This window comes from Theropithecus gelada, chromosome 6, assembly GCF_003255815.1.
Source record: "Theropithecus gelada isolate Dixy chromosome 6, Tgel_1.0, whole genome shotgun sequence".
NCBI lineage: Eukaryota > Metazoa > Chordata > Mammalia > Primates > Cercopithecidae > Theropithecus > Theropithecus gelada.
In genome coordinates this window covers 104,746,894-104,774,039 of record NC_037673.1, presented here as the reverse complement: position 1 = coordinate 104,774,039, position 27,146 = coordinate 104,746,894, and the positions used below count along the sequence as shown (strand labels likewise).

General features: G+C 34.6%; 1 protein-coding gene across 3 annotated transcripts in view; it reads right to left on the bottom strand.

Annotated features, from left to right (window-relative positions):
* The window catches only part of FER (FER tyrosine kinase), a 437,039-nt gene that overhangs the window by 261,002 nt on the left and 148,891 nt on the right, over nt 1-27,146 (bottom strand). The gene's annotated exons all lie outside the window — the stretch shown is intronic.

Genomic DNA, 27,146 nt, shown 5'->3' with positions numbered 1-27,146 from the left:
TAGGTTTTTAATCTCAAGGTCTCTGAGAATAGACCAAACTTTCAAGCAGTTCTTGAAACAAAACCTTGCAGATAGCTGTGCTACAAAGCTTTTCTTAATCCAACGTGTTTTAATTTTTTTATTTTTTATTGAGGTATAACTCTCTAATATTTTATAATTCTTCTGTTCAAAGGTAAAGAATATAAAGTATGTGCAAATGATCTCTAAGGTCTAAACAGAAATAAAAATTTTAAATTTCCTTGCCACAAGAATGTACTACACTTAACACACAATGAAGTGGCACGGCTAGAGAGGAAGTAGAGTGGGATACTCAAAACCATAAATGTTTAATCGGAAAGTAAGGCTCCACTTTTGATAACCTATTCTATAATAATTTGTTAATTGTTTTATAAATCTCTGCTTTATTCCTTCATTTTTTAAAATAAATATACAACTACTAGATGTTGTACTATACAACTACTAGATGCCAGGTATATTCAGGTATTGTACAGAACATTCTTTCTAACGGACCAAAGTTCAAGAAACTTTATGAAAACAAGTAAGAAAAACAGAAAAGAGCAAGAGAGTCAAAAGTCTTACCCAGTAAAACTTTCCCGGGTCACAATTCTAACATAAACATCTCCTTCTTTAAACTCTGGCTCCCTTTATAATTAGATGCAATAAAAAAAATTTTTTTTTTTTAATTTTCTTGCCTCTTAGGATAATTTCCTCCAGTTTTCTTGGGGGGTATTCACTTTTTATATTTTATTGTCTGCAACAATCATTCTTTATATCACGTCCATCAAAATAAATCTCATTTTGTATACTGAGAATAATTTTATAAAATTTTACATTTAATAAACAATAATAGACAATATAGAGTAAAGAATTTTTAGGAGCAGGCATTGTTCTCGGCATTTTAGATGGATTATCTCATTTAATTCCCCACATTAACCCTATGAAATAGTTTCTATTACAAGCCCTAGTTTACAGATGAGAAAACTGAGGTAAAGAAAGTTTAACTTGACCAAACTTACATAGCCAAAAAATGACTGATGCCACATATTCAAATCCAAGCAACTTTGTTCCAGAAACTATGCAATTAACTATTATACTATGTTTCTTAGATTAAGTCCCTGCTCTATTTCACCAAAGGTATTTTTTTGCCAAAAAAAAGAGTCTCCAAAGATAAATTAACAATTTATTAATTTTGTTTTTCTACTTAAGTGTTGATACATTCAGTAAACAATATTTACAGTTTCTCAATCATTCCCTACACTCATTTTTCTCTAACTGTAAACATAATTTGTTTACTTTATACCAGAATAAGTTTATATTTTCATTAAAATAAAATTATATTTTCCTGTATTTTATTCCCTGATTGGTTTCACTTATTTATTTTTTAAATATTCATTAAGCATTCATTAGGTGCCAGGCACTTACCCAGGTTCATAAAATCATAAAACATTAAATCTGGAAGCAATTTTCAACATTAAATGAGTTGAAATCAATGCTTACAGTCAAAGAATATAAACTCTTAAGATGCTGGATTTGTTGCCTGGTCTAGCCCAGAGAGAAGCTAATTTTGGTGTTTCTTTGTTCATCATCTGTACTCACTGGTTTTGCTCTTCACAACTAGAAAACTTTAATATCATCTAGATACCTCACTAGGAAGACCCTCCTCTTCCAGATCATTTATAAAGACAATAATCAAAACAGATGTTGTATTAATTCCCTAGGGCTGCTGTAACACAGTACGAGAAATCCGGTGACTTAAAACAACAGAAATTTATTATCCTACAGTTCTGGAGGCCAGAAGTCTGAAATCAAGGTATTAGCAAGGCCATGCTCCCTCCAAAACTTCTAGGGGATAACCCTTCCTTACCTCCTATAGTTTCTGGTAGCCCCAGGCATTCTTTTGCTTGTGATAGCATAATTCCAATATCTGCCTCTGTCTTCACATGGCTGTCTTCCCTGTATGTCAGTCTCTCTTCTCTTCTTCTAAGGGCACCAGTCACACTGGATTAGAGCTCACCATATTAACTAGTTTACAACTACAGACCTTATTTCCAAATTAGGCCACGTACACAGGTATTGAGTATTACAACTTAAAGATATCTTTTGGGGGCACATAATTCAAACCATAACAGATATGATAATCAATTGCTGGGGCACCTTGCTCTTTATACTTTTCTAGTCAAATAGACATCTATTCCTACTTTTTGGCTTCTGATTTTAAACCTGTTCTTGGGTCATGCTAAAAGCCCATTTCCCATTTCAGCAGTGATTTAACATTTAGTAACCTTTGGTAAAAAACATTGTCAATGTATTTTCTGAAACCTAAGTAGCTTATTTTATATACACTACCTTCACTAAAAAAAGGCTCTAAGAATAATCAGTCAGGTATGATTTCTTCCATTGAAATGTTCCCTATCCCCTAGGAGATTATTTTACATAAATATTTGGTGACTCTATTTGTTGATATGAGTTCTAAGAGCTTGTCCAATATTCAAAAAATATTTACTTAGCCTCCTCTACGTAGCAAGCACTGTACAAGGCAGAGGAAATAGTAGTAAACATAATGAAAGTGCCTACCTTTTTAAAGCTACAGTCTGAGGAACAAGCAGGGATTATAGTAGAAGACAGATAATAAAAACATACACACATACCATAATCAAATGAGTTCATACATACCAAAGTACATATATTAGTATTTAATGCATGGAAATATTTAGAACTAACCTTCCACAGAGTAAATTATTAGAACCAACCTACCACAGAGTAAATTCTTAATAATTGTACTAATAGTTGAAATGGTAAAAATACTAAAGTAAGTGCTTTGCAAGAAAAGGAAAAAGGCAATAAGATAAATAATGATGGCAGGGGTCAGATAGGGTCTATTACAGCTGAAGTAGTCAGAGATCTCCCAAAGAAGTATCATTTGACCTGAAATTATCAAAAGAAGGCAGTTGGTCATATGAAGATCTGGGGAATAAGTATTAAAAGGAGATAAAACATAAAGGCCCAAAAATAAGAAGAAACTTACTGTACCCAAAGGACAATAGGACCTCAATGGCTGGAGTGTGATGGGTGAGGACTGGTAGGAAATAATGAGGGGAAGTAAGCAGGGATGAGATCATCTAATTGAGTTCATGGTGAGGAATAGAATTTTATTCTAGTTATACAGGAATACCAATGGAGGGTCATAAGCAGAAGAAATATAAAATCTCATTTATACATTAAGATAACTCAAGCTATTATACAGAAAATAAAATGTACAAAGTGTAAGGGAACAAACAGGTAAACTGGCTGAAGTAGTTCAGACCTTAACTTATGGTGAATTTACTAGGATGATCACAATGGATATGTTATCAAGAGGTCAGATTTGGGATATATTTTGGAGGTAATATCAAGACAACTTGCTAATAGGATTTGGAAAAAAGTGAACACAAGGGTGATTCCCAAGATTTTGACTTAAGCAATTGACTGAAAATACCCTTTACTAAGAAGACTGTAGGAATGGCAGATTTGAGGGTTTTGTCAAGTTCAATTTAAGATTATCAGTCCAATTATTGTATGAAATGATCAAAGACAATCTTTATAAATTATGTTCACATTAAAAATGTCTTATTCATTCAAATGAACTGTCACACCTTATATATGACACCAGATATAGCAAATGATTTAAAATAATTATAACAAAAGCATTCTTTCTACATATTTAAAAACCAAGTTGCAGGGTGATAACTTTTGGTAGGTAGGATTAAAAAAGGAAGGCCTTCACATATACATTTTAAAACTATATGCATTTAATTTTATTTTTAAAACAAGGTGATAAAATACCTCAATTTCAGAAATTTGATTTTTCTGACACTGAGCTCCACCTGCTGGTAATTTCTTACCTTTCGGTATTACATAACTAAAAAGAACTAAAATATCTATGCTAAGGGGACTGTTGTCTCCAAAACGAAAATACTGAAAACTCTACTTAGGAGGCATGAAGGAAACATCTTCTTTCTTTATAGCTACCATTTATTGAACTTAGCTATATACCAGGCACTGTACTAAACATTTTTGCAAGCGCTATTTCACTTAACTTTCAAGACAATTCTATGAGATGACTTGCCACTTTTAACCAGTAAGGAATCTTATCTCATAGAGGTTATGTGATTTTGCCTGTGGTGATACTTCAATAGCACAGAGGATTTGAACTAAAGTCCCTCTGATTACACATCTGTTGGCTTAGTAACCATGCAACATTGATTGTATAAAATAGAAACTTCCTGACAGAGAAACTTTCTGTCAGTTTCTCTGACAGAAAAACTTCTGTCAGGAAGTTTCTATTTGAGTTTGAACCTGCCACACCGATTCTGATAAAGTTCCTTAATCTCTTTAAGCTTCAATGTTCTTGTCTGAAGGGCTGGAATACTCCTTTGCAGGACTGTTTGCCAGTAGTATATAAAGTATGTTATATATATAGCATACTGCTTAGCACATAGTGAAGAGTAATTAAGGATTAGTTCTTTTAGTAATTTTTGTTAAATGGCATGTTAAAATTACTTATGAGGCTTTATTGACAAATGTCAATGAATCAAATTAAGTATCTCTCAAAGAATCTTTTGGAAACTTTAAATTTTTCCATTTTAATAGCTACCAAATAAATTTGTTTAGAAAAACCCTCCCTCCAAAATAGAACATGTTTCATACAATAGCTAAATTTTCTGTACTCTTTACTCATCTATAAAACCTACAGAAATACTGATCATCTATAAAGCTATCAAAAAACTCTACAAAGTGAAATCAAGATAACCAACTACAAGATCCAACTCCGACTTAAAAAAAAAAGGTAGAAATAGTAAGATATCAATGAGTAAAATGTAAAATGAAAATTGTTAGCAAAAGTTGAAGTTTAACACTAAAAATTACCCTTCAATCATCAGCAATATTTTTTAATCCTAACAAGGGAAAAGACTTGAATAATTTGTGGGAGTTATAATTTCACAAACATAAACATTATTTTTAACATAGAAAATATCTAATTGTTTAAAAATACAGCTTCAAAATTTTTGAAACTCAGCTAATGAATTAACTAATAAATCCTACTAATTTTACAGATCTAGCCTCAAACAAGTATAGAATATCTGCAATCGAGAGAGAACTCCCCTCAGAATACAACTGAGAACTCCCCACAGAATACAATTATCCATTGCATATCCAAACTTCAGCTGAGAGAAGTGACACTAAGAAATGATTGTTAAAAAACACACCCAGTCCACCACCCCATTATTCTAAATCTAGATTATATTATTGGATAAAATCAATTTAGAGACTGCTGCATTCTTAGGCCCATATAGAACCATTTTGATGTCATGGCCTCCACTTTCACTGATGGATTCTAGATTCTGCAAGAGATGGCCTTACGAATCTCCTTCTTACATTAGCTTTAGTGATATTGTAAAGGGCACTGCCACTACAAAAATCAGAATTAAAGCCTCCAGTAAGAAATTCTATTAGGGCTCAATACAATGAGAAGCTTTGCTTCCCCTGCAATGTGACATGCTTTCTTTTACTTAAGAGTGTTATATGACTTTATCTCCCTTTTCATTTTGGCCTTTGGAAAGCTTAGAGACAAAATAATAGCTATAGGGTAGTAACTATACATACATCCTATTAACTATAGTCTTAATATCCTGTTACAACTTACATTGTTCCTGGTTCTCATTTTATTTTATATTTATATTTTCCCGAATGTTGTTGTCATTAGCTACCTCAAATACTCTGGGGAGTAAGGCACGAAATGAATAAATGAGTAAATGAACACAAGCATGTAAATCTTTTACAAAAAGCCCTGCAATGTGAGGTTTACTTATTCAGGGAGCTATAACAGTCTTATCGCTGAACAATTTAAAACAAAAGCCTGATTACCAAGAGTTGGTGACATCATGCTCCTTGGTGTCTTCAGACCCCCAGACATGGTCATTCTACTGAGCTACCTTTCTTAGAGGTGATAAAGCTGAAGCTTGAGGCATCAGCTTTTTCATACTTCCTGTTAATCATCTGTTTGACTCTAAGGAAAATTAGAAGCAAACAAGAAACTTCCCTTGTGTTCTTTGGTTTTCAGTTATAATCACAAGTTACATCATACACCTACTCAGCAAGAAATCAAAGCTGTCTCTGACTTTGGGAAATGGGAAAGAGGCAACTTCCCCCCAAATCGCCCAAGAAAACAATAAGAAGGGCAGACAAAAATTAAATTAACTCTACTTAAACTGACTTATCTGAAAAAAAGTTAAATTAGACTTTCATATTCCTGTGGAGAATAAAAGACCAGTGTTTCATTGGTCTAGTGTGACTAGTCCATGCTTGTTTTACTTCCCATATACCAAATTATCTTAAGTGTTTGCAATAATTACTCCATCACCTTAAAAGCATGGCCTATCTTAAAAATAGAAACAATTATGATTTAATTCCTCAGCATAATTTTAAAATTATAATGAGCAACCACTAAGTTAAAATTAGGCCTCTAAATTGTATGCTGTCATTAAAAGCTAGAAAGCACGTACTTATTAATTTCTGTTGAGTTAAATAGCTAGCAAAAAGTCAGAATCAACATATCTATATATTACCTTTGTATCATAGTCCTTTGGAATAAAAGAAACCCTCGTGGATTGTCATTATTATTTTATAAAGCCTGGCAATGAAATTTTCTGATTAAATTCATGTTTAATACACAAAGACAATTATATGAATAAAAGATGATACAGAATACTGTATCATACTAGAAAATGCTAACTGATCAAAATACAGAATCCTATGTTCAATTAATTTGTATTAGATTTAATACAGGAATTAAATCCTGGAAAACATGATCAAATATAATATGAAATTGATGGCAGTTATCCAAAAAGTCTATATAATTCTATTACACACAAAAGGAGAACAAAAACGAATCTCAGTAACAGTTTTCAAGATTACTTGAATTTCATCTCATGCCATCCAACCCATGAGCGAACATGACAGAGTTATCTGGCAATTTTCTTTTCTAATAACACACCTACACTTGAGCCTAATAAATAGCAAAGACTATGAATATTTTATAAGTAATAAAATTGGAAAAGGCTCACTATATCAAAAGGTACAGCTATCTGTAATAATTATATAACACTGCTAACATAAGCTATATCTAAATACCCACAACACAATTAATAGAAAATTGAAATAACTATATATATAATGCAAGTCTATACTCATCCAGGTCCCTCCCGATCCAATGCTACAATTAATTACATTTCAGATTTCTGTTCGGTGGGGTGTCGGGGTGGGGGGTTGCCTAAATTATTAAGGTAAATATCTATATTTCCCATTTCATTTTATCTTATTAAATACCTCCCAATAAAAGCTTTTGGGAATCAACAATTTGGAATGAATCACGTAAGTACAGATAAACAAACTTTCTATTTGTACTGTGCTCCTGACGTAAAACTTGAATCAAGTATAATAATGAATTTTCCTAAGTATCTGAACCACAAATTATATCTATATATTAGATTTTATTAAACTATAAAGGAAGAGTTTTGACACCTTTAAGTAAGATTGGTTCAATAAATATTTTTATTTTAAATTCCAAATATTTTTAATTTGAGAATGCAAATATAATCAATGCCTTTTGTCTATGAATTCTTACCTTGTACAGCTCCAGTTTAAAAAAGAAACAGAGGAAAAGTTCGCAAGTCAGTAGTCAATAAAAATGGAAACCTGGAGAGTAAAGCAGGAGAGAAGAGGGAAGTGGGTCATATCATAGTACCCTGAGTCAACCAGGGGAGTATGGGAAAAGTGAGAGAAGAGGGAATGAAAAGCTTTTCTTACCTCAGGCCCTCTTTTTCATCTCCTTTTTCCTACTCCCTTTTTGTTTGTCCTTTTATCTGCCTCCCATTTCTGTATTTTCTTTCTCTCCTGTTCTTTACCTTTCATCTTCCTCACCTTTCTTTACTGATCTTCCTGCCCTCACCTGTTTCTCTTGCAACCTTTCTTCTGACATATATCTCCTTCACCTCTTTCTTAATTCTTCCTTAATGGCCTTAGCAACAAAAAACTGGGGGAAAGAAAAGAGTTCCCGCCAAAATTAAATTTTAATTAGGACAGAGTAATTTGTCCCCTTGTAAAAAACACAAAAGTCCTTTGTGGAATAAGAACAATGTTCAGGCTCCACAAAAACTGCGCCTTATTATGAAACAAACAAACAAACAAACAAGAGCCATTTAACTACCAGAGTTTCAGAAAGTAGCTATTTGTTTTTTTGTTTTTGTTTTTGTTTTGAGAGGGAGTGTTAATCTTGATGGTACAACTTCAGCTCATGCATCCTCGGCCTTCCGGGTTCAAGCCATTCTCCTGCCTCAGCCTCTAGGGTAGCTGGGATTACAGGAGCCCACCACCACGCCTGGCTAATTTTTATATTTTTAGTAGAGACAGGATTTCACCACGTTGGCCAGGCTGGTCTTAAACTCCTGACCTCAGGTGATCCAACTGCATCAGCATTCCAACTGCTGGGATTACAGGCATGAGCCACTGGGCCAGGCCAAAAATAGTTATTTGTAATGACTAAGGTTCTGGAGACTTTAGGTTAACTGAATTTCTCAAAAGACAATTAAAGCTTTTTCTTACTAACTGGATTCCATCTCTACCTGACCTTCTTTAGTCCTTTGTTCACTGACTTCTGAAACCAGGTGTCTTTCATAATCCACATCCTACTTTACTTCAACTCCTTCCAAGTTACATGCCTAACCCATACCCTCCTTGTCTTTGCTAAACCCATTTGCTTACACCTGTAGCCACCACCATTCCTGGCTATACTACAGAAAAGAAATGTGTTCTTCTTTCTAAAATTTCAAGAACTTTTCCCTAGCCTTCTCCTCTATTCTAAATTATTTTTTCCTATATACTTCTCTTAATCTAAACTGCTTTTGAAAAGCGAAGAGCTAGGCTTACACAAATTTGTGAAATGGGCTAAATTAATCTTCAGCAACTTTTCACCTTCCCTTCCAGCACTATGCCCCTCACTAGCCTGCCTATCAGAATAAAGACTACCATTCAAAGTATGATTTCACATGCTTGTGCTATCCACTTCCATGCTGACTCCACTGCTCCTGAATTCCCCAAGCCCTTGATTTGAGGTACATATTAATGTCTGATGATGCTTAACATGCTACTTCTCCAAGAGGCATTCAGAATTTAATAAGGATCTTTAAGACAAAAATCCTTTGCCCAATAGTCATTATTTTTCAACCACAAGAGATCTGAAGAATACAACACTTTGTTATCAAAAATAATAACGAACTATAGTTTCTCAGTAAAAGAGAAAGAAGAGGAGGTACATGGTCCATAGAAGAAATGTAATAATAATGGTTAGAGAGTGGGTAACAGAGAAAAGTAAGCATGGCATATATAGTTTAAAAAGCTCCTTCTTCTCCCAGATAATTCTGAAAAGATAGCCATAGAAAGCTCAACACACAAACTAACATACACACGCGTACACACACACACACACACACACACACAGAGAGAGAGAGAGACAGACAGAGAAGTTAAGCATGCTTTCATTTTGGTCCTATGTTAAGTTAGAACAATTTTTTTCTAAAATTTTTCATTGAAGTACAAGATGAATATAGCGAAGTTTACATATCAAAAGTGTGCGGGTTATACATTTTTGCAGACTGAAGAAGTCCTTGCAAGCAGAACACAGATCAAGAAACAAGTCACCGTCTATACTCTAGAGGTCTCTTGTGTGGCCCCTTTCAGTCTCTACACCCACCCCACCAAGGGGAACCACCATTCTAACTTCGAATGTCATTGACTACTTTCACCTTTCTTTGAACTCCATATAAATGGAATCACAGAATATGTACCGTTTGGTGTCTTTTCACTTAATATTATTTTTGTAAGATTCAGCCATACTGCTCTATGTAGTTGTAATGTTTATTTTCATTACTGCAGAGTATCCCATTGGGTAAGTATCCCACAATTTATGTATTCTACTATTGATTGACATTTGGACAGTTTCTACCTGGGGTCATTATAAATGGTGCTCCTGTGAATATTCTTGTACATGCCTTTTTGAAAGACTATATATGTATTTCTATTGGGTATATATCCAGGAGCGGATATACTGAGTCACAGGGTGTGCACATTTCCTTCTTTAGTACGTACTGCCCAATAGGCTTTCCAAAGTAGTGGTTGTGGCTAAGAGATTTTAGAGGATATTCTGGCCCTGCTTAAATAACATAGCATACCAAATTTCTACTTTGCCTATCTATAAATGATGTGTTAGTCAAGACTACTACTCTGCATCCTTTTCTTTCTGTGAGAATTATGAGTTTATTACTTTATCACACAGATTCCAGACTAATTTACCCCTATACATTAGCTGAGTGTTTTGGTTTTGTTTGGTATTTATATACAAGGAATATGTGGAGAGAGTCACACATTTAAGTAAAAACTGCTACCTAAATGCTGATGGTTTCATTTTGCAACATTAAGCATGTTCAAAAAATTTTTATTGAGTACCTACTCTTTGCCAGGTACTGTGTTACGCAGTAAAAGTTTATATAGAAAATAATTATAAGAGATGCAATAGGTATAATAATAGCATAAATGAAACCATTTGTGGACATTTACATTCTCAGTACTCTCATCTATCTCTCGGACATTCCCTTTCATTTACTGAGGTATTTGGCAAGTAGCTTAAGATTATTTTCTTTCCAGCTCAACCCCCAACATTATCATAAATGATTCTTATACTCAAGGCCTCAAAGTTCCTCGGATGGCTTCACCTCCGAAAGTACTCATCTATGCTTAACTTCAGTAACTCATTCTACCATTTGTAACTTGGAACTTACCAGTCAGAATTTCTTCACCTGTAAGATTTCAAACCACACTTGATAGCTACTTACTCCAATAACACTTGTTCATAACTCAATTGATACAACCAGCCCAGGTAATACCCCCAAAATTTTTCTCCCAGGCCTTCAACCCTTATATCTTCCTTTTTTGTTTTGCTCGTTTCATAGTATCATGTCTGTGATTATAACCAGTATCCATTCAGATTAGTAAGAGTTCATGGGGCCACACAGAGTGGCACACACCTGTAGTCAATCTCAGCACTTTAGAAGGTTGAGGCAGGTGGATCACCTGAGGTTAGAGTTCAAAACCAGGCTGGCCAACATGGCGAAACCCCGTCTCTACTAAAAATACAAACATTAGCCAGGCTTGGTGGTGGGCACCTGTAATCCCAGTTACTTGAGAGGTTGAGGTATGAAAATCTCTTGAACCTGGAAGACAGAGGTTGCAGTGAGCCAAGATCGTGCCACTGCCCTCCAGCATGGGCGACAAGAGCGAGACTCTGTCTCAAAAAAAAAAAAAAAAAAAAAGTCCATGGTAGGGGCCAGACAAGGTAAACCCTTTAGGCAGGTCATTTAATGAAATTTGTTGTTTAATTCTAAGCGAAAAGAACAAATCTGGAGGCAACACATTATCTGACTTTAAATTATACTACAGGGCTATAGTAACCTGTATTAGTCCATTTTTACACTGCTGATAAAGACATACCTGAGACTGGGTAATTTACAAAGAAAAAGAAGCTTTACTCACAGTTCCAAGTGGCTGAGAGGCCTCACAATCATGGTGGAAGGCAGAAGGCAAAAGGCACTTCTTACATGGCAGCCGACAAGACAGAATGAGAGCCAAGCAAAAGAGGAGACCCCTTATAAAACCATCAGATCTTGTAAGACTTATTCACTATCATGAGAACACTATGGGGGAAACTGCCCCCGTGATTCAGTTACCTCCAACCATGTACCTGCCACAACACGTGGGAATTATGGGAGCTACAATTCAAGATGAGATTTGGGTGAGGATACGGCCAAACCATATCATAAGTAAAACTGCATGATACTTGTACAAATATAGACACAGATCAATGAAGCAAAATAACCCAGAAATAAAACCATCTACCTACAACCAACTGACCTTTGACAAAGTTGACAAAAATAATGAGGAAAGGCTACCCTATCCAATAAATGGTGCTCTGAAAATTGGCTAGCCATATGCAAAAGAATAAAACTAGATGTCTCTCACCATATACAAAAATTAACTCAAGATGGATTAAAGACTCGAACGGAAACCTGAAACTATAAAAATTCCAGAAGAACACCTAAGAAACACTCTTCCAGACATTGGTCTACACAAAGAATTTATGACAACAACCCAAAAGCAAATGCAACAAAAACAAACATAGATAAATGGGACTTAATTACACTAAAAAGTTTTAGGCAACAAAATAATCAATCAACAGAACAAACACACAATCTACAGAATGGGAGAAAATATTTGCAAGTTATGACTCTAACAAAGTACTAATATCCAGAATCTATAGGGAACTGAAACACCACAAGAAAAAAATGAACAACTTCATTAAAAAGTGGGCAAAGGAGGCCAGGCGCGGTGGCTCACGCCTGTAATCCCAGCACTTTGGGAGGCCGAGGCGGGTGGATCACGAGGTCAGGAGATTGAGACCATCCTGGCTAACACGGTGAAACTCCGTCTCTACTAAAAATATAAAAAACTAGCTGGGCATGGTGGCGAGCGCCTGTAGTCCCAGCTACTGAGGAGGCTGGGGCAGTACAATGGCGTGAACCCGGGATGCAGAGCTTGCAGTGAGCCGAGATGGCACCACTGCACTCCAGCCTGGGCAACAGAGCGAGATGCCATCTGAAAACAAAAAAAAAAAAGAAGTGGGCAAATGACATGAACACACATTTCTCAAAAGAAGACATACACATGACCAAGAAATATAAGAAAAAAAAGCTCAGCATCACTAACCATCAGAGAAATGCAAATTAAAACCACAATGAGACATCATTTTACGCCAGTCAGAATGGCTATTTTGAAAAAGTCAAAAAACAACAGATGTTAGTGTGGATGTGGTGAAAAGAAAATGTTATGCACTGTTGGTGGGAATGTAAATTAGTTAAACTTCTATGGAAAACCATATGGAGAATTTCTCAAAGAACTAAAAATAGAACTACTACTATTTGACCCAGTAATCCCACTACTGGGTATCTACTCAAAAGAAAAAAAAAAAAGATCATTATATCAAAAAGACACCTACACTCATACGTTTATAGTAATACTTTTCACAATCGCAAAGTCATGGAATCAACCTAAATATCCACCAATAGTTGACTGGATAAAGCAAATGTGGTATATTTACACTATGGAATATTATGCAGCCATAAAAAAATAATGAAATAATGTCCTTTGCAGCAACTAGATGTAGCTGGAGGCCATGATCCATCATCCTGAGTGAAAAACCTCAGAAATAGAAAATCAAACACCATATGTTCTCACTTATAAGTAGGAGCTAAACAATGGGTATACTGGACACAAAGCTGAAAATAATAGACACTGGGGACTCCTAAAGGGCGAAGTGGGAGGAGTGGAGGGGGTTGAAAATTACCTATTTGGTACAATGTTCACTACTTGGGTGATGGGTATACTAGAAGCCCAAACCCCACCATTACACAATATATTCATGTAACAAACGTGCACATATACCTCCTGAATCTAAAATGGAATTAAATTTTAAACAAATCTTTTTTTTTTTTAAAAAAAAAAAAGTAAAAGCCTTCCAAAGAATAGGGAAATTATGCTAAGTGTGGTCAAGAAATTTGGTGTTTCCCCTGAAAGTCATAAAAAGCCATTGTCTCCATTCTTGCTGGGACCACTATAACCAGACTGATTTGAAATTTTAAAAGATAACTTTGGCTAGAGTAGAGAATAGGTTGGAAGAAAGCCACTGTAGATGGTGATAGACAAGTTTAATAGCTCATTATTTTATAACTGCATTTCTTAATCATTCTTTTCATTACTAGTGGGTTGAAAAGTTTTTAAATATTCTTACAAAAATTTATATTTAATCTATTATGAATATCTTACTCATAACCTTTGTCCATTTTTAATTGGTGCATTACTTTTTTCTAAACCAATTTGGATGATCTACTTATACATTTACAAACATTAATACTTTGTAACATCAGCAGCACATATTATTCCCAGTTTTTATCCTGCATTTTAATTCAGTTTAATTTCAACACAGGAAATTTGGAATTAAACTGAATTTAATTTAATTTAATGCAGTTTAATTCCAATATAGGAAAATGCTCACTAATATTTTCTTCTAGTAGTTTTGTGGCTTTTTAAAAATATTTGAGTATTTAATACATCTGAAATTTCCCCTTTATGTAGCACAAGTTTAAAATCAAAACTGATATTTATCCAACATATAAAGTTTTGTTTTTCTCAAAATATTTTATTAATATATATAAGTATATATAATACATATATAAATACATATACATAGGCGTTTACTTCAGCAAAGTGCTCCTCTCTATTAGTCTCTCTGAAGATTGTTTCTTAACTATGTAGTACCCTTCTAGTTGTTCAAATGTTTTTTTTCTAATATCACCAGTATGACAGCATTAATTCAAGTTTCAAAAAGAAGGCAGATTTAAAAATTTGAATTTGTTTATATTCTTCTTATAGTCCTCTGATAACATATACCGTATAGTTAAATACAGAATAGAAGTGTAACCGATACTTTTTGAATGAGTTGTTTCTCCTTCCAAGGAACAAATGATTTTTTACACAACCTTGAGAATTTTCAAGAAAACTTAGCCTCTACTCTCAAAGATCTCTAAATAAATTGTGAAAGAGAAAACCTTTCCTTAGTTTCAGATCACATCCTTCATCTGTGATTTGCCAAGTAAACTGATGATTTAAAAAATTAACAGTGGATCCATAAGCTTTTAAATATGTATAATGAGAAACAACTTTCTGCATAATACTATAATAAAAAATAGGATTTAAAATTCATCTGGTACCAAATGAGGCAATAAATCATTCACATATTCTCTTTATAAAAACTTTCAATTAAAGAAATTAATGTCATAAAATAATTTCAAAATTCAGAACATAAGATTTTGGAGATAAAAACATATAAATCCTTCACTACATACATTGTCAAAAATCTACCCACAATTAAGTTGCCAGATAGCAACACCTTCAAACATAATTTTTGTTTGTCTGTTTTCTAAGACAGGGTCTGGTTCTGTTGCCCAGGCCAGGGAACAGTGATGTGATCTTGGCTCACTGCAACCTCTGCCTCCTGGACTCAAGCCATTCTCCTACCTTAGTCTCCTGAGGACGACAGGCACGTGCCACCACACCCAGCTAATTTTTTATTTTTTGTAGATACAGGGTTTCTCCATGTTGCCCAGGCTAGTCTAGAACTCCTGAGCTCAAGCGATCCACCCACCTCGGCCTCCGAAAGTACAGAGATTACAAGCATGGGCCAGTCACCACACCTAGCCTTCAAATATAAATTTTAAAACAAATACTATTCAGTTTAATAGAGAGATTAGCAACCAAATTGTATAGGTTGGAATGACTTTTTTCAAGTTGAAGAAAATTAAATTATTTTTAAAAATAGTAACAAAATGACTTGAACATGTTATATGATGGTTTACATGCCAAGCAATTACTTTTTGATTGATTAATTTTTTTAATGAGCACCCAAAAACTATTGCATAGGCAGGAAAAAAGAACTATTAATCTATCAATAGAAATTTCTTTAGCAATTTCATTCTTAACAGGTATTATTTCATTAGAACAATGTAAGGAAAGAAAAAAGGTTTAAAAAAATTTTTTAAGTTATTACAGCAAATCAGCAATGCATTTAAATATCTTCCTTTTTCAGGTAATTAAATTTCTGTTCAGTTTCTCAAACAATATTCCCGCATTAAGCTATATCATCATAGTCCAAAGTTTTCATTTTTTAATTAACACAAAATGAATGCCAGGTAATACTACCTCTGTCAGGTAAACAGTTAATCTAAAAAAGAAAATCAAAGGAAGAAAATCTAATTGGTATATAAATAATAATGAAATTGTTCTCAATAAACTAAAGTGTTTTACTACATTTAACCTTTTCTGCATGAAATTGTTTAAATCACTTAACTTTCTCTCTGCTTTCATTTTTTGTCTTTATCTGGAATGGTATTCCAGTATTCCCAATTTTCTTGAAAATGTACATTTGGGTGTCAATCAATTGATGTCTAAATCATGACAAAAGAAAAAAAAAATCCACCAATACCTGAATACAAAAAAAACAAAACAAATTGAAGACTGAGTGTTAAATACTGAAGCCTAAGGAATATTAATGATCAATTTCATCAGAGTACTTAGTTCTATCTGATGTTTTCTTGTTAATCCTTTGTTTACTGCAATTTTCTGCTTGCTGAATGTAGATCTAAGAGTGCAGAGACTCTTGTCTACTACTCCAGGTTATCTACATCCATGGCACATAACAGATACTTATAGAAGTTGGTTAACTGTAGCCAGGCGCAGGGGCCCACTCCTATAATCCCAGCACTTTGGGAGGCCAAGGCGGGTGGATCCCTAAGTCAGGAGTTCAAGACCAGCCTGGCCAAGATGATGAAACCCAGTCTCTACTAAAAATACAAAAATATTAGCTGGGTGTGGTGGTGGCACCTGTAATCCCAGCTACTCAGAAGGCTGAGCTTGAGAATTGCTCGAACCCAGGAGGCAGAGGTTTCAGTGAGCCGAGACTGTGCCACTGCACTCCAGCCTGGGAGACGGAGTGAGACTCCATCTCAAAAAAAAAAAAAAGAAGTTGGTTAATTGTGTTTCATGAGAAGGCAGGGGAGGGAGGGAAAAGTGGAAGAGACAAAAAAAAGAGGGAAAAGGAAATGGAGTAAAAGGGGAAAGAATAGGAACAAAAACCAAATGTGCATTAAGCACCTTCCTAATTGTATCTGGGGCTGTATATTGTTTTTACATTCATTCATAAATTCATCCAACAATCCTATGAAGTGTATATTATTAATTAGATTTTACCAATGAAGATACTGTAGTTTACCGGGTGAAAATGCACCTAAAGGCAATTAAACCCAGGATAATTTGACTCCAATTCCCACATTTTTTTCCACCCTACCCCGACGTTAGAAAGATAGTCTTTGAACAATACTGAGAGAAAGGGACCAAAGGAAATGGAAAAAACAGGTTTCAACAGGTAGAATTAATAAAATCATGGTATTGCATAAGATGGCAGAAAGGAGAACTGTTAAAAGGAAGCAATATGAGTATCAAAAGCTGTTAATTATTTTCCACAGCAGCAAATTTAAATATATAGATATATTATTTTAGTAATGAATAAATAAGATATAATTGTACTTAGGGATTTTTTTTCTTTCATCAAATTAAACTATAAAAGAAAACTAACATTAAAATAATGGGATTATGTGCTATGTTTTATAAAAATTGCATCATGTAAAAATTTAAACACAAACTTTAATTATGTATGAGAAAGGAAAAAAGTAGACTTCTAATAGTTAAACTAGTAACACTAAAAATGTCTGAAAAAATAGCTGATCAACTCTAATAATGTCATAAAAAGGCTATTATGAAGGCAATGCATAAGTCATAGTTAATTACATGACAGTTTAAAAAAAAAATGTTTTCCAATCTATTGTGGCTAAAAGACAACAATATTTCAAGTACAGAGAAGAGTAGATCCCAAACATGCTTACCTATCATCTAAAAATTAATAGTTTGAATTTTTAAAAGGAAGGATTTATGCTTAATGAGAAAATAATACCAAGAACAGGGAAAAAGGACCAGCAAAAAAGTAAGCACACATATTAACTTATTATTGCTTCTGTGATGTTTAATCAAATAATCAAATATTAGACAATACTAGTTTACTAAGTGACAAGCACTGTTCTGCATGCTTTAAATGTATAAATTTATTACTGCCACAAACTCAAGGGTGGGTAACACAGTAATCTCATTTTACACCTTGGGAAATGAGGACAAAAAAGTCTCATAATTTGGCTTATACCCTGCATTTACTTAAGTGGTGGGGCAAAGATTCAAATCCAAGAAGTCTAGCTCTACAGCTGGGGCTCTCCCTAGAGCAAAGATTCTATCACAACCACTCATCATTAGTCATTATCTCTGTAACTACTACAGATTTTTTCACCGTTAGAATACCATTGCCACAGTTAATTATTAATAAAGTGGGAAATATTTGATGAAAACAATTTTAACATTTAAACCATTTTAAAAATTTAGTTACATCAATTTTAACTTGCTTTTGAAATTCTGTACCTATTCATTTCATCTATAAACATTTATTGAGTATATATAAGTACTGCTAAACACAAGTTTAAAAAATGTCTTAATGTATAAATACATACAAGTCAAAATTCAGCCAACTTTCAATTAACTGTTAAATCAATTACTTGTGCTCCATCTCTTCAACCAAATCCTGTAACAGCTTCTAAATCTCTTTGACCTACCTTTCCCACAAAACCCCATTACATAATATTCCTGTGGTAAGTAATCATTAAGCACTGTTGAATCCCAAGTGACTGAATAAATAAATCTGAGGAATTCTTTTTATTTGTATTAATCATAGTGGATATTTAATTCTTACCTAACTTTATCTTCTCTCTCCTTTTATTATATCCTTCCAGAGCTAGTTCACCCCTGGCCAGTTAGTTTATGCTAAGAAACTAACAAATTCATAATTTAAAAGATAAATTTGATATATATATATATATATACACACACACACACACACACATATATATACAGTTCTTTCCAAAAGCAAATGGAAAATCTAATTTTTATTTACTTCATTTTGGCCTATATATCCACTTCATATGAACACGAACACAGATAACTGTTAGAAAACACTTTGAAAGTTTAAGCGTTGTTTTTTCTCTCCTAATATAAGATACTGTGGCATAATGAAAAAGAGTGTTTCTGGCATCATCCATTGGCTAACGCGATGTGAAATGACTTCATTTATATGAGCCAAAGAAAAACGGCTATTGATGAATGGAATCTTGACCTGAATCATCTGGAAAATGATTATAATCATAGTCACCTCCTAGCTTACCTGTTTCATAAGTTAGAAATTTATATGTCAAATTTATATACAGTATAACATGCAACTGTAAATATACTTTAGGTGTCAGATCCATAGAAGAATTCAATAATAGTAATGGTTTATTAAGACACTGAAGTTCAGCATGGTAAAAATTCATGCCACAGAAAAGCTGGAAGCAAAAATTTACTAATCTACAAAACTGAAGCATTGATATCATAATTAATATCTATAACTGACATTGTTCTCAGGTTCAGAAACTTTTCAACTATTTTGACAGTAAAATCTAAACCTATGTAAGCTGAACAAAACCTAAAAGGTATCTTACACATAAACTACACATAATAGTATTATAAGGATTTTCACTGAAGATGTTTTTACAATAAAAAATTGAAAACCATGTAAAAATGTCACTCCCTCACTCAGAACGCTCAATGATTTCTAATTTCTCTATGAGTTAGCACTGAAGTCCTATGCAGGTCTGTATGACTTTATGATCTAACTGCCCATTACTTCTCAGACCCTATCTCCTATTACTTTCTCTCTCTTCAGCTACACTGGCTTCCTTTTGGTTCCTCCTTTCATCTGCTCTTCCCACTGCCTGAAATATTCTCACCCCAAGCAGTCTCATTTGCTCTCTCAGTTCTTCCAGATATCTGCACAAATGCCACTTTATCAAGATCTGCACAAATGCCACTTTATCAAGGAATCCTTCCTTAACCACACTATGCATAAAAATAACTCCCAGCACTCATTGCCTTATTGCCCCCAATCTTGCTGTCTTTTTTTCAAAAGAATTTACCACCACCTGACACAATATGTATTTATTTGTTTGTTTATTGATTGCCTCCTCCAATTAGAGTAAAAGGCCCATAACAGTGAAAAAAAAATTCTATTTTCTTCACTACTGTATCCCCAAAACCTAAAATGATACCTGACACCTGACATTCAATAAATATTTGCTTTTTAAAATGATAAATGAAAAAAAATCTGAACTGTACATTCACTGTTATAAAATGATACCTAAGATGCATTAAGTAAAAAAGATATAGAACCCTACTGTTGTATGCTCTAACACTTATGTAAAAAGAACAGGAGGCATATCATTTACACTTGGGCTTTTATTTGCATACAACACTTCTGGAAGATTACCTCTAAGGAAGAGAACTGCGACACTAAGAAAGGACACTCAGACCCATGTACATGTGCATGTACTACCTATCCAAAGAAATTAAGGCTTTTCCTTTACAAATAAGAAATACGTAAAATAATCCTACAGAAAATCCATAATTCATATTTAAGAACTCAGTGAATATTAATTAATTTACCTGTAAACTAAGGTACATTTTTAGAAAAACTGAAATAGAATCTGATGTTTTTCTACAGGATTTTATAATATACAAAATATGTTTATACACATTATCTCATTTCAGTGTCACAGAAATCCTGTAAGGCAAAAAAGGTATATATTCATTGCTTCCCTCTATGGAAAAGAAAATTCAGAAAGGTTAAGGAATCTTTTCTTAACCATGTCTGGCTAATCTTTGTATTTTCAGTAGAGACAGGGTTTCACCATGTTGGTCAGGCTGATCTCGAACTCCTGACCTCAAGTGATCCACGGGCCTCGGCCTCCCAAAGTGCTGGAATTACAGGCACGAAACACCACGCCTGGCCTGACAATTTTTAGCCAACAAATTAAATGTGTTGTTGGTTGAAAACGTAACAAAGCAGGATTTTACTGATACTGCTGCTCAGTTAAGCAAAACTAAGTAACATGTGCAGAGAAGAAAAATCTATGTTGTGTGTTGGTCTAGCAAAAGGGCTTAAACAAAATGTGCAATTTCAGAAACAAACAAAGGCAATTATATAGACTAGCTAATTATATTTATAAAGGAGAAATTCATTTTATGGTGCCATCAATTCTAGACATATTTGACATATAAGGGAGATTCTTTCAATCAAAATTATTTTATGTTTGGTCCAAAGCATATATTGTCATAAAGTAAAATAACCAGATTATTCTGTAGTGAAAAGAAAGTCCAATTCTTTAATTCAGCATATACTGACTGAATACTTATTATGTTCTTAAAATCAGATAATTAAAAAAAGAATGAAGAACATGTCTCTTAATAAATAAATATAATAAGAAAGTCAGCAGCTGATGTTTACTTAGAGATTAGAAAATTCTGATATTCTCATCACTATGAGTCAATAGAGTTCACCCTCCTAATTTGCCCCAGAAGGCAGATTCTTCTACCCCAAAGAGCTAGAATTGAAGCATTATATAAAATAATCCTTAAATTCAAGAACACATAAGCAATTCAAAATGTCTTCAGAATTATTAGACATTTAATCTGTGATTATCCCAATTAAATAAGAAAGAATTTATCTTCTAACTAAGCATTTCCCAAAGTATGTTCCATTACACTACGGTCCCCTCAGGAGGCTCCCTGAAAGGGAATTGGGACAATATTTTCAGAAACACTGCATTCCATATACTATTTCCCCTCTTGGACATTTAATATGAAAGGCTTAGAAAGTTCCTGCAGTCAATATTACTGTTTCTTTTGGCTTCACCCAACATGACTCAAATTCTGCAACTCACTTCTCTGTGGTACACTTCTTAACATCCCACAAACTAATGGGAAATACACAGATAAAATAAAGAAGTTATCTAATCTAACGAATCAAATCAATACAACAAAACTCAGACTAGTACTACTGCCAGCCTAGCAAAATAAATACGACTACGGTTTTGCTAGGAAAACCTTCCGTAAGTTATCATTGTACTTCTCCTTTTGTAATTATAATGGCCTCAAAGATATTTCTCTCTAAATGCTCTAAAGATATGTATTCTTACAGCCCATTTTTTTCCTCTTTAATAAAGAGTACTGCCAAAGTTCAAATGAATTTATTCCCCTCCAGTAGTCTATAAACTTGATGGTATAGCAGAAAAGACTAATTTTTCCAATGTTATCCTAAGTCTTAGAAACACTCTGTTAAGTTCAGAGAAGTAGAGTGAACCTTTGCAAATAAGGTAACACTGTGATTCATGGTTTTTAAAGGTGACTCTACTAATAGACCAAAATTATTTTTATTTTATTTTGAGACTGGCTCTCACTCTGTCACCTAGGCTGGAGTGCAGTGGCACAATCGTGGCACACTGCAGCCTCAAACTACACAGCTTAAACAATCCTCCTACCTCAGTCTCCTGAGTAGCTAGGACTACAGGCACGTGCCACCACACCCAACTAATTTTTATGTATTTGTAGAGACAAGGTTTCGTCATGTTGCCCAGGCTGGTCTCAAACTCCTGAACTCAAGCAGTAAACCCACCTTGGCCTCCCAAAGTGCTGGGATTACAGGTGTGAGCCGTCATGCCCAGTCTACCAAAATTACTTTTTTAATAATATTAAGGTTTGTAAAATGGCAGGATTTTATTGCTGTGGTAGACACAAAGCGATTATTATTTCTTATATTCCCTTACAGGTGTGTTATTGAAGATGCTTCACTTTTATTTCTGATTCTGCTTACTGTCACTGGCTAGAGGAAACTCCAAAATTTTAAGATTCTATTATCTAACCTAGTATGCCATGATCACCTGATTTAACAACCTATCTCCTCAAAGCACTTTCCCTTACACTCCACTCCTCTCTTGATGGCCTCTCTATTACACAGCTTTAATTCTTTAATCATTATAATCATTTTCTTATACACATCTTCCCTCCTTTTCCCCTCTCTTACTTAATTCATCATACTTATCTAGCATAACCACAGCTTTAAAGAAATCCAACTTTCTGCCCACTCTATATCATGCCAGGATGGCTGAACACACTTGGCAGAAAAAAGTACAACCATGCTGACAAGTCCCACCTTAAACTCAGGATCCAAGTATTACATAGTCCACCATATATTCTTGGTTGTACTGTGTAGAACCACAATCTTAGGTGAACCATTACTACTACTCAGCAATCACACTGCACTGTCCTAGTCCATTCATTCTCCATTCTCCTAGATGATTTCACACCTTCTTCAAACATCCAATACCCTCTTCCCATATCATCACTCTCAGCAAATGACCCTGACCTTAATTCTACTTCACTGAGAACACAAAGCAATCACAAGAGGACATTCACAAAATCACCACCCACATAACCAGGAATTACCATCCTGCTTGCCAATTATTGTGCCACTATTAAAGCCAATCCATGTGGATACTAGATTCCATCCTCTCTCACTTATTAAGACATTTATTCTGGGCCAGGCATGGTGAATCATGCCTGTAATCCCAGAACTTTGGGAGGGTGAGGCATCAGGATCACTTGAAGCCAGAAGTTCAAGACCAGCCTGGGTGGCATAACAAGACCCCATCTCTACAAAAATTAAAAAATAAAAATTAGTCAGGCATGGTGGCTTGCACCTTAAATCCTAGGTACTCATGAGGCTGAGACAGAAGCATCACTTGAGCCCAGGAGTTTGAGGTTGCAGGGAGCTGTGGTCATGCCACTGTACTCCAACCTGGGTGACAGAGAAAGACCCTGTCTCTAATTTTTTTTAATTGACTCATTTCTTCTCAAAATGATTAGCTTTCCCCTTTCTAATGGACTGTACCTGTAACATTCAGATACGATAATTTCCTCCTCTTTAAATATAAATTTACTGCCTTATTTTTCATATGCCTTTGCAGCATAAGTCCATGAAAAATATGTCTACGCTCACCATACACAATTATTCTCTTTTCTTTCCCTTAGACTCACCCTGATCAGTGATCTATCCCCACCATTCCATTAAAACTGCTCACCAATGACCTCTGTATTACTAACTCCAATGTTCAACTATCAGTTCTCACTTTACTGCACCCATCAACAACATTTAACACAACTGATCACTCTCTCTACTTTGAAATACTTTCCTCACTTGACTTTCAGGACACCAGATTCTCCTGATTTTCTTCTCTTTCACTGGTTTCTTCTTCTCAGTCTCTTCTACTGATTCCTCTTCTCTTAGACATCTTAACTTGACTTCAGTCTTTGTTCCTCTTTTCTTCTCTATCCTCTCTCACTTGATGACCTCTTAAGTCAAATGGTTTTAAATACCATCTGATGTCTACAACTCTCAAATTTTTACCTCCAGTTCAAATCATACTCTTGAACTCCAAGCCCAAATACCCAAATTTCTGCTGACTTGTCATTTTTGAAAAACAAACAGAAGGCTTGATCTTCCTCATCAAAGCTGTTCTATGTGTAGTCTTTCCACCACACTTAAAACCAATTTAATTCCTTCAATGCTCAGGCTAAAAACCTTAAAGCCATTCTTGACTCCGCTCTCTCATACTCCACATCCACAGAAAATCTCATGGCCTCAAGCTTCACAATATATACAGGAGCTAAACACTTCTGACCAATAGTTGTATCTCACCATCCTTGCTCAAACTGTCATCTTCTGTCATGTAAGTTTCTGCAATCGTCTCATCTTTCCATCCTTACTCCCCACATTAAGTTTATTCTCAACGTAGTTGCCATAGCTATCCAATTGAAACTGAAAGTCAGGGCATGTCATTCCTCTGTTATAGCCCTCCTACCCAATGGCTCCCTATTTCATTCAGAGAAAATTCATAATCCAAGGCCTCAAGATCTGTTCTCCATTACTATTCTAACCTCATTCCCCATACTTCCACATTTCCTTCTACTTAAACCTTCTTGCTAAACCTTGAACAGTCCAGATATGCACCTGTTTTACAGCCTTTGCAACGGATGTACCCTCTGGCTGGAACGCTCCTTCCCCCAAAATTGAAGTAGTTTATTAGCTTTCTGCTTCAAGTCTTTCTTCAAGTGTCACCTTCTCAATGATGCTTATCCTGACTTGCATTTAAAATTGGGTACCAACCTCTGACCCTGCTTTGTTTTTACTCCTTGCCACTTTTTTTCCAACATGATATATAATTTACTTATTTATTAACTGCCGTTCATCATAGACTATAACCTCTAAAAGATGAGACTGTTTATTACTTTTATTCACTAACGTATTCCATGTACCTAGAAACGTGCTTGGCACATAGTAGGTACTCAGTAAAGACTGCCTGAGTGAATAAATGAAATAGAATTATACTAAAATTAATCATTTTCTCCTTTATATTTTGGCCAGATTAACGTGAAAAAAGACCACATTAGAGGGATTACCGGTCCTGATGAAGATGATTTATCTGTGTCTATACATTTTTAGATTTTTGTAAATTAATAGTTAGGAGTATTACACCATTTTGTGCTTCTATAACAGAATACCTAAGACTGGGTAATTTACAAAAAAAACAGAAATTTATTTCCTCATTAGTATAGTTGTGAAGAAAAAAGAAAGAAAGAAATTCATTTTTCACAGTTCTGGGAAGTCAAAGATCAAGTTGCTAGCAGACTGGGCATCTGAAAAGAGCCTAATCCCCAATTCCAAGATGGGTCATTGAACACTGCATCCTCCAAAGGGAAAGAATTCTTTGGTTTTACATGGCAGGGGTGGGGAGGTGGGCAAAGAGGTAAAGGGGAGCTGAACTCCCTCTTTTATAAAGACATTAATTACATCCACAAAGGTGAAGCCCTCCTGACCTAATCACCTCTCAAAGGTCCCACTCTTAACACTCTTACAATGGCAATTAAATTTCCGCATGAGTTTTGGAGAGAATAAACATTCAAACTCTAACAATGAGCTTTAACTCTCATTGACTTATAGAGCTAAAATAAACATCAATACTTCTAAGAACTTGACTATACAACCCGAACCCTGATTATACACTTGATCATTTGGAACCTTTATAAGAATACCCAATGATAGCACATTTCAAGGGTACAGTTCCTTAAAGCACTCTTCCACAGAAGCACTCACCACTGAAGAGTCGGTATTTTCAGTCACACTGCCATTAACTAAGATCATGGAGAATGTTTATTCTCTCCAAAACTCATGTGGAAAGAATTCATTGTCTCTCCTGCTCTCAAATAATATTTTCACAAATTTGCACAATTTTCCATGATACAGTAGTTTAATTTTGAGTTCTTCCAATTCTTCCAATATTCAAAAAAGTCTCTTACTGAAATTGTATACCATTTATAACAATGGAATTTATAAAGAGAAAATATCAACAGAACTGCTTATGTGAATTTCAGGCTTTTCTTGTAACATCATTCATAAAGCAATGCTTAAACAGTTATTTGGGGACAAAATCATTTAAAGCTTTGATTCTTTTTGTTTCCAAGTAAACTGAAAAATAATACTCTAATTATTAATTGAAAAACTGAATTACACAAAGATTCACTGATACATGTAGACGTATTCTTAAGTTTTAGGAATTAGGCATTGTAAAGATTTATAATTTTCCTGAAAAAATGCTGTAAAATCTCATTAATTGGCATTAATTTGTAAAAATGCCCTGTCTTATTTGTAAAATAATAATTTATTGCTTTAAACTACATATATTATAATATTCTTTTACAAAAAAATCCTTAACGACTAAAAGCATTGCTTCAGCAAATAGGTAAGATCTAATTTATAATTAGTATTTCAACAATTTAAAATAAATTTGATAAAATGAAATATGCAGCACCATCTTGTAAAAATATATAAAGTATTATCACCATTGAATAAATGGACACAAGAGCAGAGCCTGAAGGTGCCAGAAAGAAACTGATTCTCTTAAGCTACACTATATACTACCTCGGAAACATTATGTATTCATTAAACAAAACTTCTCTTCAATGATTATGAAACATTAAACTCCAGATGATCACAAATTTTTTTTTTCTTTTTTTTGGAGATGGAGTCTTGCACTGTTACCAGGCTGGAGTGCAGTGGCATGATCTCGGCTCACTGCAACCTCCACCTCCTGGGTTCAAATGATTCTCCCACCTCAGCCTCCTGAGTAGCGGGGCGATTACAGGCATACACCACCACACCCAGCTAATTTTTTTTTTTTTTGTATTTTAGTAGAGATGGGGTTTCACCATGTTGGCCAGGATGGTCTCCATCTCCTGACCCTGTGATCCACCCACCTTGGCCTCCCAAAGTGCTGGGTTATAGGCATGAGCCACTGCGCCTGGCCAAGCCTTTAAATAACCAATTCCACAATCGCACGGTAACGGAAATATTATAAACCACACTC